The sequence below is a fragment of the Pleurodeles waltl genome, chromosome 6 (assembly GCF_031143425.1).
Source record: "Pleurodeles waltl isolate 20211129_DDA chromosome 6, aPleWal1.hap1.20221129, whole genome shotgun sequence".
Taxonomy (NCBI): domain Eukaryota; kingdom Metazoa; phylum Chordata; class Amphibia; order Caudata; family Salamandridae; genus Pleurodeles; species Pleurodeles waltl.
This window is the reverse complement of record NC_090445.1, coordinates 1,713,656,023-1,713,668,712: the sequence shown is the minus strand read 5'-3', so window position 1 is coordinate 1,713,668,712 and position 12,690 is coordinate 1,713,656,023. Positions and strand designations below refer to the sequence as shown.

Here is a 12,690-nt window from a genome sequence, read left to right as displayed (position 1 = left end):
CTGCACTAGAAGCTCCGAAGAAATCTCCCGTGGGTCGACGGAATCTTCCCCCTGCTACCGCAGGCACCAAAGAACTGCATCACCGGTCCCCTGGGTCTCCTCTCAGCACGACGAGCGAGGTCCCTTGAATCCAGCAACTGTGTCCAAGTGACTCCCACAGTCCAGTGACTCTTCAGTCCAAATTTGGTGGAGGTAAGTCCTTGCCTCCCCACTTCAGACTGCATTGCTGGGAACGGCGTCTTTTGCATCTACTCCGGCCTCTGTGCACTTCTGGTGGAAATCCTTTGTGCCCAGCCAAGCCTGGGTCCACGGCACTCTAACCTGCATTGCACGACTTTCTAAGTTGGTCTCCGGCGACGTGGGACTCCTTTGTGCAACTTTGGGTGAGCACCGTTTCACTCTTCTTTGTAGTGCCTGTTCCAGCACTTCTGCGGGTGCTGCCTGCTTCTGAGAGGGCTCCTTTTCTTGCTCGATGCCCCCTCTGTCCCCAGACGCAATTGGCGACATCCTGGTCCCTCCTGGGCCACAGCAGCATCCAAAAACTCTAACCACACGATTTGCAGCTAGCAAGGCTTGTTGGCGGTCTTTCGGCGGGAAAACACTTCTGCACGACTCTCCATGGCGTGCGGGATCCATCCTCCAAAGGGGAAGTCTGTAGCCCTTGTCGTTCCTGCAGAATCCTCAGCTTCTACTGTCTAGTAGCAGCTTCTTTGCACCCACAGCTGGCATTTCTTGGGCATCTGCCCATCTCCGACTTGCTTGTGACTTTTGTACTTGGTCCCCTTGTTCCACAGGTACCCTCGACTGGAAATCCATCGTTGTTGCATTGCTGGTTTGTGTCTTTCCTGCAGAATTCCCCTATCATGACTTCTTTGTCCTTTGGGGAACTTTAGTGCACTTTGCACTCACTTTTCAGGGTCTTGGGGTGGGCTATTTTTCTAACCCTTACTATTTTCTAATAGTGCCAGCGACCCTCTACAAGGTCACTTAGGTTTGGGGTCCATTTGTGGTTCGCATTCCACTTTTGGAGTATATGGTTTGTGTTGCTCCTATCCCTATGTGTCCCCATTGCATCCTATTGTAACTATACATTGTTTGCACTGTTTTCTAAGACTATACTGCATATTTTTGGTATTGTGTACATATATCTTGTGTATATTTGCTATCCTCATACTGAGGGTACACTCTGAGATACTTTGGCATATTGTCATAAAAATAAAGTACCTTTATTTTTAGTATATCTGTGTATTGTGTTTTCTTATGATATTGTGCAAGTGACACTAGTGGTACTGTAGGAGCTTCACTCGTCTACTAGTTCAGCCTAAGCTGCTCTGCTAAACTACCATTATCTATCAGCCTAAGCTGCTAGACACCCTATACACTAAGAAGGGATAACTGGGCCTGGTGCAAGGTGTACGTACCCCTTGGTACTCACTACAAGCCAGTCCAGCCTCCTACACTAATGTGTATAATACGAGTGTGTGTGTGTAAAACAGAGCGCTTCTGTGTCAATCACAGGATGTGCATATGTGCGTGAGAGGCTGTATGTGTTAAAAAGCGTGTATGTGTGTAAAAGAGAGAGAGAGGATGAAGTATGAAAGATTGTGTCTGTGTAAGAAAGATAGTGCTGTGTGTGAGTAAGGTGTGGAATAAACTGCGAAAATGTTGTCTGAATGCAAGAGTTTTACGGTAGCCAAAGAGAAAGAAGGACAAAGAGTGTGTACGTAAGAAAACAACCAATTGCGTAAATGTGTATAAGCAAAAACTGTCTGTCTGTGAGACAGTATATGTGTGAGAGAGCGTATGTGTGTTATAAGGACCAATGTAACAGCACATAAACTTTGTATGTAATTGCTGCAAGATAATTAATATGTAAAAGTGGTTAAACAGAAGTGACAAACAATGTGCAAAATAATATATTAAACATGTTTCAACTATTTGTAACAAAAGCTGTGCATACCTTACTTAAAACACAAATTGCGCAATGCAAACTTTAGGCATATTTTCTATAGTGAAATCTAGAAATGTGCAAACACAACAAAAAGGCCACACAGTGCTATATTTAGGAACATTTGTGAAATTAGTAAAAGAAACTGGTCCAAAAGTTTGGCGTGGTGTAAATGTTTGGAAAAACAAGTCTGTATCCATAAAAGATACCACTCGTCTTCAGTGGAAAGTGAATTAGCATACTTGTAACGTCAACATACAAATCTACATATGCTGTTTAGGTTCATGGTATGGATCTTTATAGCTATGATAATTCTCTCCCACAGGAAGGTAGGAGATATCTTTCGCAACACATCAACAAACTACAGAACCCTGTCTGCCCACTGCAGACTCGTTGTTGTGGCTAAATTGCTTTTGTCCCTCAGGAAAAAGTTACAGCAGATGCATTTAAGGATCCAATACAAACTTGGTACTGATGGGCTTTAATTTGATGTTACTAAATAACACATTTTAAACAGGCACACCTAAACTGTAACTGCTCTAATTTGAAGCTGTGCGTAAATTAAATAAAAGTGGACATTAGCACTTGTAGGCTTTTAACAATGACAATAATACTAAAATATTAAGCAGGCCCAACGAAGCCTGAAAGGTAAGGTTTTAAATTGTGTCAGTGTATAATAAAAACTTTGCTAACACTGTAGAGATTTGTCAATTAACAGCACGAAAAGTCGGCATAATATGGCAGCGAGGTAATTAATAACTAAAACTGAACAAATATAACAATTAAGTGAAAGCGCAGGCTTCAGTATTAAGGTGACATGGTTAAAACTTAGAATACAATCTATATGAATGTCTCTGTGAGTGATGTGTGTGAGACAGAGTACGTGTGTGTAACAGAGAGCACGAGTGCATTTGAAAAATAATGTAAGTATGTGCGTAAACGCTTCTATAGGTAATACAGCGCATGTGTGTGTTAGTGAAATAAAGAGGGAGTTAAAAATGAGAGAGGGAGACTGTATGTGAAAATGTTAGTGCAGTGTGTGGAAGAGGAAAAGAGAGAGAAAGAGAGAGAGTGCTGTCTGAATTAAAACGTGAGAAAGAAAAAAACAGAAAAGAGTTTGTGTGTGAAATAGAGACAAAAACTGATTGTGTGGAAGAGAGGATGTGTGTATGTCCGTGAGAGCCTGTATATCTGAGAGAGCGTGTGTGTGTTATGAAGCCAATCTACATGCACGGAAACTTTGAATAATATACCTGCGTGTTGATTAAGAATAAAAACTGTGCAAACGCGATAAAGCAAATGAGTGTAGTGCTCTATTTAAGCATGTTTTAAACTTTAGTAACTAAAGTAAAAGTGCAAACACCACATCTAAGCTAATATGCGCACTGCTATATTTAAGTACGTTCTTCAATTTAATAAACCAAAAAAAGTAAAAGCTCCAAATATGAACCAAAGCCCACACTGGAATGTTGACCTAACATGCTGTAAATGCAAAATAAATTCTATCTCAATGTCTCTGTGGGTGATGTGTGTAACAAAGAGTATGTGTGTTTAACAGAGAGCACTTCTATGTGGTGTGTATTTGTGTGACAGCGTGTATGTGTGACAAAGCATGTATGTGTTATAAGGACCAATGTATAACGTAAACTTTACTTAATATCGCTTTGAAGTTTTTAAAAACGGAAACTGTGCAAACAGTACATATCAACAGTAAACCAACACGAGCACTGCTATCTTTAAGCACATTAAAAAATAAATGAACACAAGCATTGCTATCTTTAAGCGCGTTTCAAAATCACAACAATAAACCAACGCACACTGCTATCTTTAAGCACATTAAAAAAATTACTAACCAAAGCAGTAAAAACACCGAAAATAAACCAACAAAAAAATTACACCAAAGCTAAACAGACTGATCGCCACAGTGCCACTACAAATAGTAAAAAAAAAGTTCCACACACATATAAAAAAGGAAACCTGTGTGAGAATATTGTACTTGGTCGCTGCGCTTTAGGAGGGATAAACACAAAAGGAGGCATGCCAAATGCATGCCACAAACCAATAGCAACGACAGAATACTATTATAACAAGCACACAGCCAATAAGAAGCCAGTAGGTGGGCATAGAGCCCACAAAGCAATTACAACAGTCCGCGAGACAGCGCATGCACGCTGCCTAGACTCGACCTAAAAAGGCAGGACAAAGAGTCAGAACTGACCACTAGCAAGCAAGGATTTTTGAAGGACACTGCAACTAACAAATGAAAACACTGGAACTCACTCTATTGTATACTTTAATATACAGCAGGCCGAATGCTAACGCGCGACCTAAAAATAAAAATGTTGGTTCGGGAGTTCCTCAAGCTACCAGGGAATGTCACGATGTTTGAAAAAGATGGAGAAATAAATAGAAAGCATGCCAAGATATCAACATGAACAGTTCCTTTATTAATTATATTTATCTCAAATACACTCGCAGGTTGATTCCTAGAGACACGCCACATTCCCACTAAAAGTCCTTTTAAAGAGCAGCTAGAGCTGAGACACAGATTGACCAGACAGCAGATGATAAGCTTCATTTAAATCAAGCTTATTGCACATTCCACATTAATTTACTGCTCATTATGTACTGCAAAGACACACAAACCACTTATCTCGCTGCACAATGACAGACCCATTCGTTAGGACAGTCCCCTCTCCCATTCCTTTGAAATCTGATCCAGGGGCTCAGATCCGCAGCAACAAAAGAATTCTCTCACATTTAAATACCATCCACTCTCCAAACGGATGCATGGTCCCACCCCAATCATCTCGGTGTATGCATGCCTGGTCCCAACACTATCCACTTATCTACTGATGTGGGCTTCCAACTCCAGGCACTCTGCTTGTAGATGCAAGGTCCCAACACTGTCTCCTCTACATACAGAAGTGTGGTCCAACATGGACACATATTCCCAAAAGTATCAGCTCTACCTACAGATGTATAGCTCTAACACTATCCACTTGGTATGCGGTGCGCGGTCCCAAATCCCTCCACTCAACATAGATGTTCAACTCCATCACTATCTATCCTGATCACACATGTACAGCTCTGACAGTATCTACTCTGCACACAGATCCACTGTGCATATTGTTGCATCGTTGCGGCACCAGTGAACCATTGGAACAGATGCATGGCTTTAACACTGCCCACCCTGCACACCGATGTATATCTCTGACATTATGTACCATGTAGATGGTTGCACATACATGAGTGACTGTCCACCATGTTTAAGCCAGATCTGTACACTGAGTACAAAAACCTGCAGAGCACCTGGCAGGAATGTTTTAAGCGCCCTGGTGTTTTTGCACCCTTTTGTACCAGTTAAGGTTCAATAACCCCATAAAAGCAAGCACTTGGGAAAACTGCATCCAGTGCCAAGAGGCCCTAAGTGCTACATCAATACTTTGGGCCTGATTCACAAAGGTAAACTTACACTTTTGTGAATGTTTACTATTTTTTTGCTATTCTCAAACTATGAGTTAATAGCAAGTTTACGACTGTGGAGACTCTGAAGTCAGGACAGATGATTCTGCACATGAAAAGATAGGTTGAATATAAAAAGACAGCAAAATCTTTTGATGTGCGGAGTTCTCCATCCCGACTGCAGAATCTCTACAGTCATAAACCTACTATTAACTTGAAGTTTGTGAATGGCAAAACAATAGTAAACTTGCCACAAATTGTACGTTTACCTTTGTGAATTAGGCTGTCAGTCATTCCCTCATCACATAAGAAAACACCTGAGGCACAGTCCATTCTCTCTGGACTTTGTTTTATCCTTTGTTTTGACAAATTCTACAACTTCCACAAAGTGGTTCTGGAATCAAAAGACAGTGTCCTGTGACCCCCACAATGCTATCTACAGCTGCTTTATTGTATTGTATTGTATTGTAATCGTATTTATATAGCGCTTACTACCCCTGACGAGGCGTCAAAGCGCTTTTCGATGAGTAGCACGCTACTCCGGAACCCAACAAGAATTAGTGATGGATTAGTATCATTTAATAATGAGTACAGTTTTAGTATTATTATGAGTTAATTTGAGCCGCGGATATGAGAGTTTGTTAGTTAGATTGACTGGAGTAATGGAGGGGTGGAGGAGGAAAAAAAACCAGAAGTGTTAATTGGGAGTATATCCTTCATTTACTCAATCCAAAGGCTTGGGATGAATAAAGGGGGGCGGAGGGGGGAAGAGTATGTGGAAGGGTTAGGGAGAGCATAGTAGCAGGGTGAGATGAATGCAGGAGAATTTAGTAGGGTTGTGTGGGAGGTCACAGAGGTAGAGTGAGGTTTGGTGAGTTAGATGTGAAGGTGGAGGGAAGAGCTTAGGCAGAGATATTTAGGAGATGAAAGTGGTCGAAGGGATTTGGGATGAGTCAGAGTGAGAATGGAGGATAGTTTGATAGAGACATGACATAAGAGTGATGAAAAATGAGAGCAGAAATTCATAGATATCTAGTATAACAACCCAAAAAAACCAGGAGCCATGCAATGATCCACAAACATGCCAAGCACAGAAACAACATATACACATACATACACATATATATATAATATATATTTATACACACACACATGAATACACACACATATGCACATACAATACATAATTAGAATCATGGGTAAAAAATACTTAGTCAGACAGGTTTAAAAGAGTGTGTGTGTATTTTATTGTTATGACAGTAGCAATACATATTTTCCAAAGAAACTATAAATAAATAGAAATATACATATAATCTGAAAAAATAGTAATCCACATAGACATATGCAGTTCATAGTTGTTTGAAAAAGGTGGTTATGAAGGAAAGAGCCAACTCTTAAGTAGTTTTCTGAAAACAAGAAAGTTATCTGTGGCTCTTATAGTTGGGGGTAATGAATTCCATAGTTTGGCTGCTTGGACGGAGAAGGATGTACCACCTACAGTCTTTTTCTTGTATGGTGGTGTTCTAAGGCGGGGTGCCAGTCTTGAGCGGAGGGTTCTTTGTTGGATGTATTTGGTAATTTTCTTTCTGATAAAAAGCGGTCCTGTTCCATGTATAGCTTTGTGGGTGATACAAAGCAGTTTGAAAGTGCAACTTCTGGCAACGGGTAACCAGTGTAGTGCTCTCAAGGCAGAGGAGATGTGGGCTTGCAGCTTTATATGTAGTAGTAGCCTGGCTGCGGAATTCTGGATACGTTGTAGTTTTTTCATAACAGATAGAGATGATCCATGGTAGAGGCTATTGGCATAATCCAGTTTGGATAATACAAGTGAGATAGTAGCTTGCACCTTGTGTGGAAATCCGAGGTGGGGGAAGATGCGTCGTAAAGTCTTGAAGGTGATGAAGCTTGTGCGTGCTAATTTGTCTACTTGGGCATTCATAGTTAGCTTGGAATCCATGGTGATTCCTAGGTTTTTAACTTCCTTGGATAATTGAGGAGGTGGTCTGAGATCTTCAGGCCAGACGCACAGAGGGTCATAATTTTTCCAGTCACCACGTATGAGTATTTCTGTTTTGGAGGTATTTAGTTTGAGATGGCTCCAGGTCATCCACTGATCAACGGCTCTGAGGCAACTGAAGATTTGTGAGTTTTAAATGTTTTTGGGGTCTTCTAATTGAAGTAGTATTTGTGTGTCATCTGCATAGTTGTAGCATGTGAGATGGAAATCATTGGTCAGTTCTGGTAAAGATATCATGTAGATGTTAAAAAGCAAAGGTGAGATGATTGACCCTTGGGGGACCCCTGTTTTTGTGAGGTAGGGTTCGGACGAGAAGGGGGGCGAGTGGATGATATTCGCTCTTTTTTGGAGATAGGAAGTAATCCAGTTGAGAGCAATCCCTTGTATGCCGGCTTTGTGGAGTCTTTGAGTTAGGGTGTCATGGTCAACCGTATCAAAGGCAGCTGAGAGGTCCAAGAGAAGTAGTGCAGCAACTCCATTTCGGTCGACTGTGTTTTTAAGATCGTCCCATATTGCCATGAGTGCCGATTCAGTGCTTCTTCCTGGGCGGAATCCAGTTTGGAAGTCTGAAAGTATAGAATTGTCTTCAATGAATTGTGACATCTGGGCGAATGCTGCTCTTTCTATCAATTTGCCCAGGAAAGGTCCATTTGTGATAGGTCTGTAGTTGTTGGGGTCTTGCGGGTCTAGGTTTGTTTTCTTTAATAATGGTCGTATGTATGCCTTTTTCAGGTCTGTAGGAAAAGTTCCTGAAGTTAAAGAGTTGTTGATGATTCTTCTTACAGGTGTGGCAGCAGAAGTAGATAGCAGGATGTTCTTGAAGATTTGTGGTGGGCAAGGGTCAGAAGGGCAAACAGAAGGTCTGCTTGCTTTGACCAAATCCATAAATTCATCCTGGGATATTTGTTTGAAAGACTGTAGAGGTTGGGATGGTTTATTCTTAAAGGGTATTTTAGTAAAGGGGTTGGTGCTGATGGTTTTCTTCTGTTTTAAATAGGAGCCCAATGTGTCTGCCTTGGTTGTGTAGTGAGTTGCCAATTTGTTTGTGAAATCTTGAGTGGTGGGATGACTTCCTTCCATGCATGTGGGTTTTCGAAATTCATTGAGAATTTTATAAAATTCCTTGGTTGTAGATTGAGCATTTAGAATTCGGTCTGAGTAGTATCTTTTTTTTGCTTTTTTGATTGATGATTTGTATATCCTGTTAAGTTTGTGTAGCTGCAGTTTGTCTTGACTGTTGTTTGTTTTGAGCCAGGTCCGCTGCAACTTTCTGATTTGTTGGTTTATCTTTTTAAGTTCTGTGTTTCTCCAAGGTGTTGGTTTTCTTTTGTCATGTTTAGTTTTTCTGAGTGGCATTAGGGCATCAAAAGCTTCCTGTAGCCACTCATAAAGTTTTGGTACAGAATTGATTGTATCTAGATCTGTGTTTGCTGTTAGTTGTGTTTCTAAGTGATCCAAATTGAGTTTGCTCCATGGTCGATAGGTGTATGTAAGTGGTTGTGGGGTGTGTTGATTTGTGGAGTTGTCTGTCGGAAAGTTATCAGATGGTGGTCTGACCAGGTGGTTGGTGTGATGCTATGAATAGTAACAAGTTGAAGCTTAGCAAAAATGACATCTAGGATGTGACCAGCGATGTGTGTGGGATTGTGTACAATCTGATGTAGGTTCAATGCGAGTGGGCCAGTGGTGATAGCTTTTGGATGGGGCATATTGGGTTTGTCAAACCAAATGTTTAGATCCCCAAGAATGCATAGATTGGAGTATAGTGTAATAAGGTTTGAGACTCTGTCAAGAAAAGCATCAGGGAAAGTGGAGTTGTTAGGTGAAGGTCTGTAAAGGAGGAGAAAGTTACAGGAGGAAGTTGGAGTAGGGTGGCATCTGGTAAGGAGGGCTTCACAACCTTGTATGGAGATGTTGTCTGTTTTACTGAGGTTTATTGCCTGTTTGAATATAATAGCTAGTCCACCTCCTCTCTTGCCTATACGGTTTTGTGTGATGGTTTGATAGCCCGGAGGAACGGCTTCGTGCAACACTGGTGCCATGTCATCTCCCAACCAGGATTCCGTAATGAATAGTAAGTCAGGTTGTGTGTCTGTGAGCAGGTCGTAGATGTGGTGCTTGTTTTTTGAGAGTGATCGAGCATTTATGAGCTGGCAGTTTAGATAGGGTGTGTTAGTGGTAGTGTTGTTTTGTTTAGGAGAAGGGTAAGTAGTATAATGTGAGCTTGAAGCAGGAGTGTTGCTAGTTGTGATAACTGTTTGAGGCTCACAATAGTCTTGCTTTTCAACATAGTGTTCCTCTTCCAGCAGGTTAAGGAGGCATTTTGTTGGGTCTGTGTGTGTGGGTGGTGGACTTGGTGGCTGAGAGAGACATGAAGAGTGTACTGTTTTTTGTAGGGTAGTTTTATTATGTAACAGACAAGGGGGTGCGAGGTTGCTATGAGTGGCATGTTTTTTATTTTGTTTGCGTTTGTTTAGTGTGGATGGAGTATGGGTTAGGGGTGGTGGAGGAGCATGTGGATCATGATGTAAGGCCCTAAATTGTGCAATGGAGGAGAGGCGAGTGAATGCAGGTTGCTGGGATGGGGTGCTTGTGGTAGGTGTTTGTGAAGAGTGGGGGGTAGGGGTGGAGATAGGATGGAATTTGTATCCTTTGTGTAGTCCTGGGGGTGGGAGTGGGTATGACGATGAGTGTAATGTAAGTTTGTGTTGCTTTGATGTGCTGATGTTTGTGGTCAGTATTGTTTTTGTGGAAGAATGAGAGGGGCTATTGGTGTAGTTGTTTTTGGTGAGGGATTTGTATGTGAGTTAGTGCTGGTAAGTGGAATTTGAGTGTTAGATGGGGTGTTGATGTGTTTTGGAGATGAATGTATGAGGTGTGTAAGAGGTGATGGGTGTGTGTCAGGGAAATAAGTATTAGTTGAGATGACCGGAAGGGGTAATATGTGTGGTGGAGTGAAATGTGGGGATTGTATGTTTGTGTGTAATTGGTGAGGAGAGAGGAAGAGTGTTTGTAGATGATGTGTTTGAAGGCAGGGTTTGGGCATTGTTATGAAGACAGGCGGTCTGTGTGGAGTGAACAGCGAATCGTGTTTTTGGTTAGTATGAGCAGAGAGTGTGTGTCTGGGAGACTGAAACTGAGAGAATTGTATGTTGTAGTTTTGTATTGTGTGGGTGGTGGCAGGTAGTGTTAGCGGGAGGGGACAGAGTAGTGTTTGCTGTGAGAATGAAGGTGTTTGACTGTAGTAGTTATGGGGGGTATGTGTATATGTGTTGTATGTAGGGTATTGTGTTGGGTGGTGGGGCAATGCAATGTGTCTGTGGTCAGTTTGTGATGCATGAGTTGGATATCTTTGCAGATAATGCGTTTGCATGTTGAGGGATGTGTTGGGGTGGAATACATTCCTGGGGAAATATGAATTGGGCAGCATTTCTGGCCCTAGTCCCTAGTCCCTACCTGTCCCGAACAGGCCCAAACAGACAGCTGCCCTTGTCCTCTCCGCCCTTTGCCTCGACGCCCGGGCTGAGACGCCCTGAATCCTGGTCTTTTATAGCCCTACCGGCCAAACAGAAGCTCGTCCTAACCCTAGCCAATCCTATTTTAAACCCTGATTTAGCCAACTAATGGAAGACCCAGCCCTATTCACCAGTCACAGCCCTATTTTCTGACCCCCAATCACAGCCCCAGCCCTAAAACCAACAGCCAATCAGAATCCTAGCCCTATCCACCAATCACAGCCCTAGAACCAACAGCCAATCAGAATCCTAGCCCTATCCACCAATCACAGCCCTAGAACCAACAGCCAATCAAAATCCCAGCCCTATCCACCAATCATAACTGCATCCCTGGAGCTAGCAACCAAAGAAACACCATCTACCAAAAACCAATCACAACAGCATATGCAACAACCACGAGGAACCTATATAAGGAGCAAGTTAACTAAACTCCAGTCCCTGTGGCCTGGGGGAAGGCTACTGCTGCCCATCTGACATCTGCATTCAGATAGGAACTAAGACTGGGAGAGAAGCCTTATAACAAGGGTCTCATCACTCAGTTCACCTCTCTGTAAACACCTCCAGTCTCAGTCCTCAAAGACTTCAGCAAGCTACAGGAATCGGATGCACACAAAGGTGAAGGGCATTGTGGGAAATAAAAAGAGAGCTGATGCTTCTTGAAAGTGAAGTACTGAACTTAGATATACATCTGAAAAGTCAAAAGCAAGACATATTGCTGCTTGTTAAATCACAAAAGTCAAATGTTTCTGAAATTAAATTCCTACATTTCAAACTAAAAGCAATGATATGTTATTACTCCCAGGCAAAATAAATCATTATATATGACAAATGATATTTTGCTCTGTAGAATCTTAGAATTCTCAATTACTATCCCCCCACCACCACTTTATGATCAAGGATGCAATTATAACACTAGGGTTGAAGTCCCCATGGAAGGAAGAAGAGGGCGAGAGAGGCAACACTCCGGCTCAAGAAGGACCAGCGCTGCTTCTGCCTGCCTCGTTCAGGAGAGAAGGATAATGGATGTCCAGAGATGGATTTCTGTTTCTGTCAAAGGATGTTCTCTCCTTTCTGGAGATGCTGATGGGAACCTCCAACCCCAGGTCTTGGATCTGTAACAGAAATACTGAGGATCAGATATTTTTACAGTAAGAGCCCCATCCTCAGCCAGAGGACAGATTATAAGTAACAGTGCAAGACAAACATGAATATACTGAATATCACTGAAAATCACTGCCTTCCAGCTCCACTTTATACTCTGTGTTGAGCCTCCCAGGGAATCTGTGAGTAACAAGCATGAACTGATCCATCTATTCACAAAGGCAGAATTCAAGTAAAAAAACAAAATAATAACAGGTAGGGGACTACTTTCTTGAACAGCACACCAACCCTGCAAGGTTTGTTGCACGTTTGAGTAAGTTTACACATGCTTGAGTAAGTTTACTACTCTTCAGTATTCACAAACTCAAGACCCGATCCTCAATTTGCACTTTATATTACATTTTGAAGTACTACAAATCAAACTACAAACTGCAATTCAACGATCTAGGTGCAGAGTTTTATGAGTCCTCCGCACTGCCTATATGCAGGGTTCTACGCCCCAACTGCGGAGTCTCTGCACATGTAAGAATATGTTTTAGTAGTAAATAGGGAGGGACTGGAGTTAGTGGGTGGGGAAACGGTCCGACTTACTACTAAAGGGGACGGGATTAGTGAGAAGTAAGCCAGATTTATCTGACGGGACA

At 42.1% G+C, this 12,690-nt stretch overlaps 1 protein-coding gene across 1 annotated transcript in view; it reads right to left on the bottom strand.

Annotated features, from left to right (window-relative positions):
* Nucleotides 1-6,636: 6,636 nt before the first annotated feature.
* Nucleotides 6,637-12,690, bottom strand: part of LOC138301432 (saoe class I histocompatibility antigen, C alpha chain-like) — a 248,416-nt gene continuing 242,362 nt past the window's right edge. The window contains exon 8 of the mRNA XM_069241924.1: nucleotides 6,637-12,057. The gene's annotated coding sequence lies outside the window, so the exon portion shown is untranslated. The remainder of the gene's footprint in view (nucleotides 12,058-12,690) is intronic.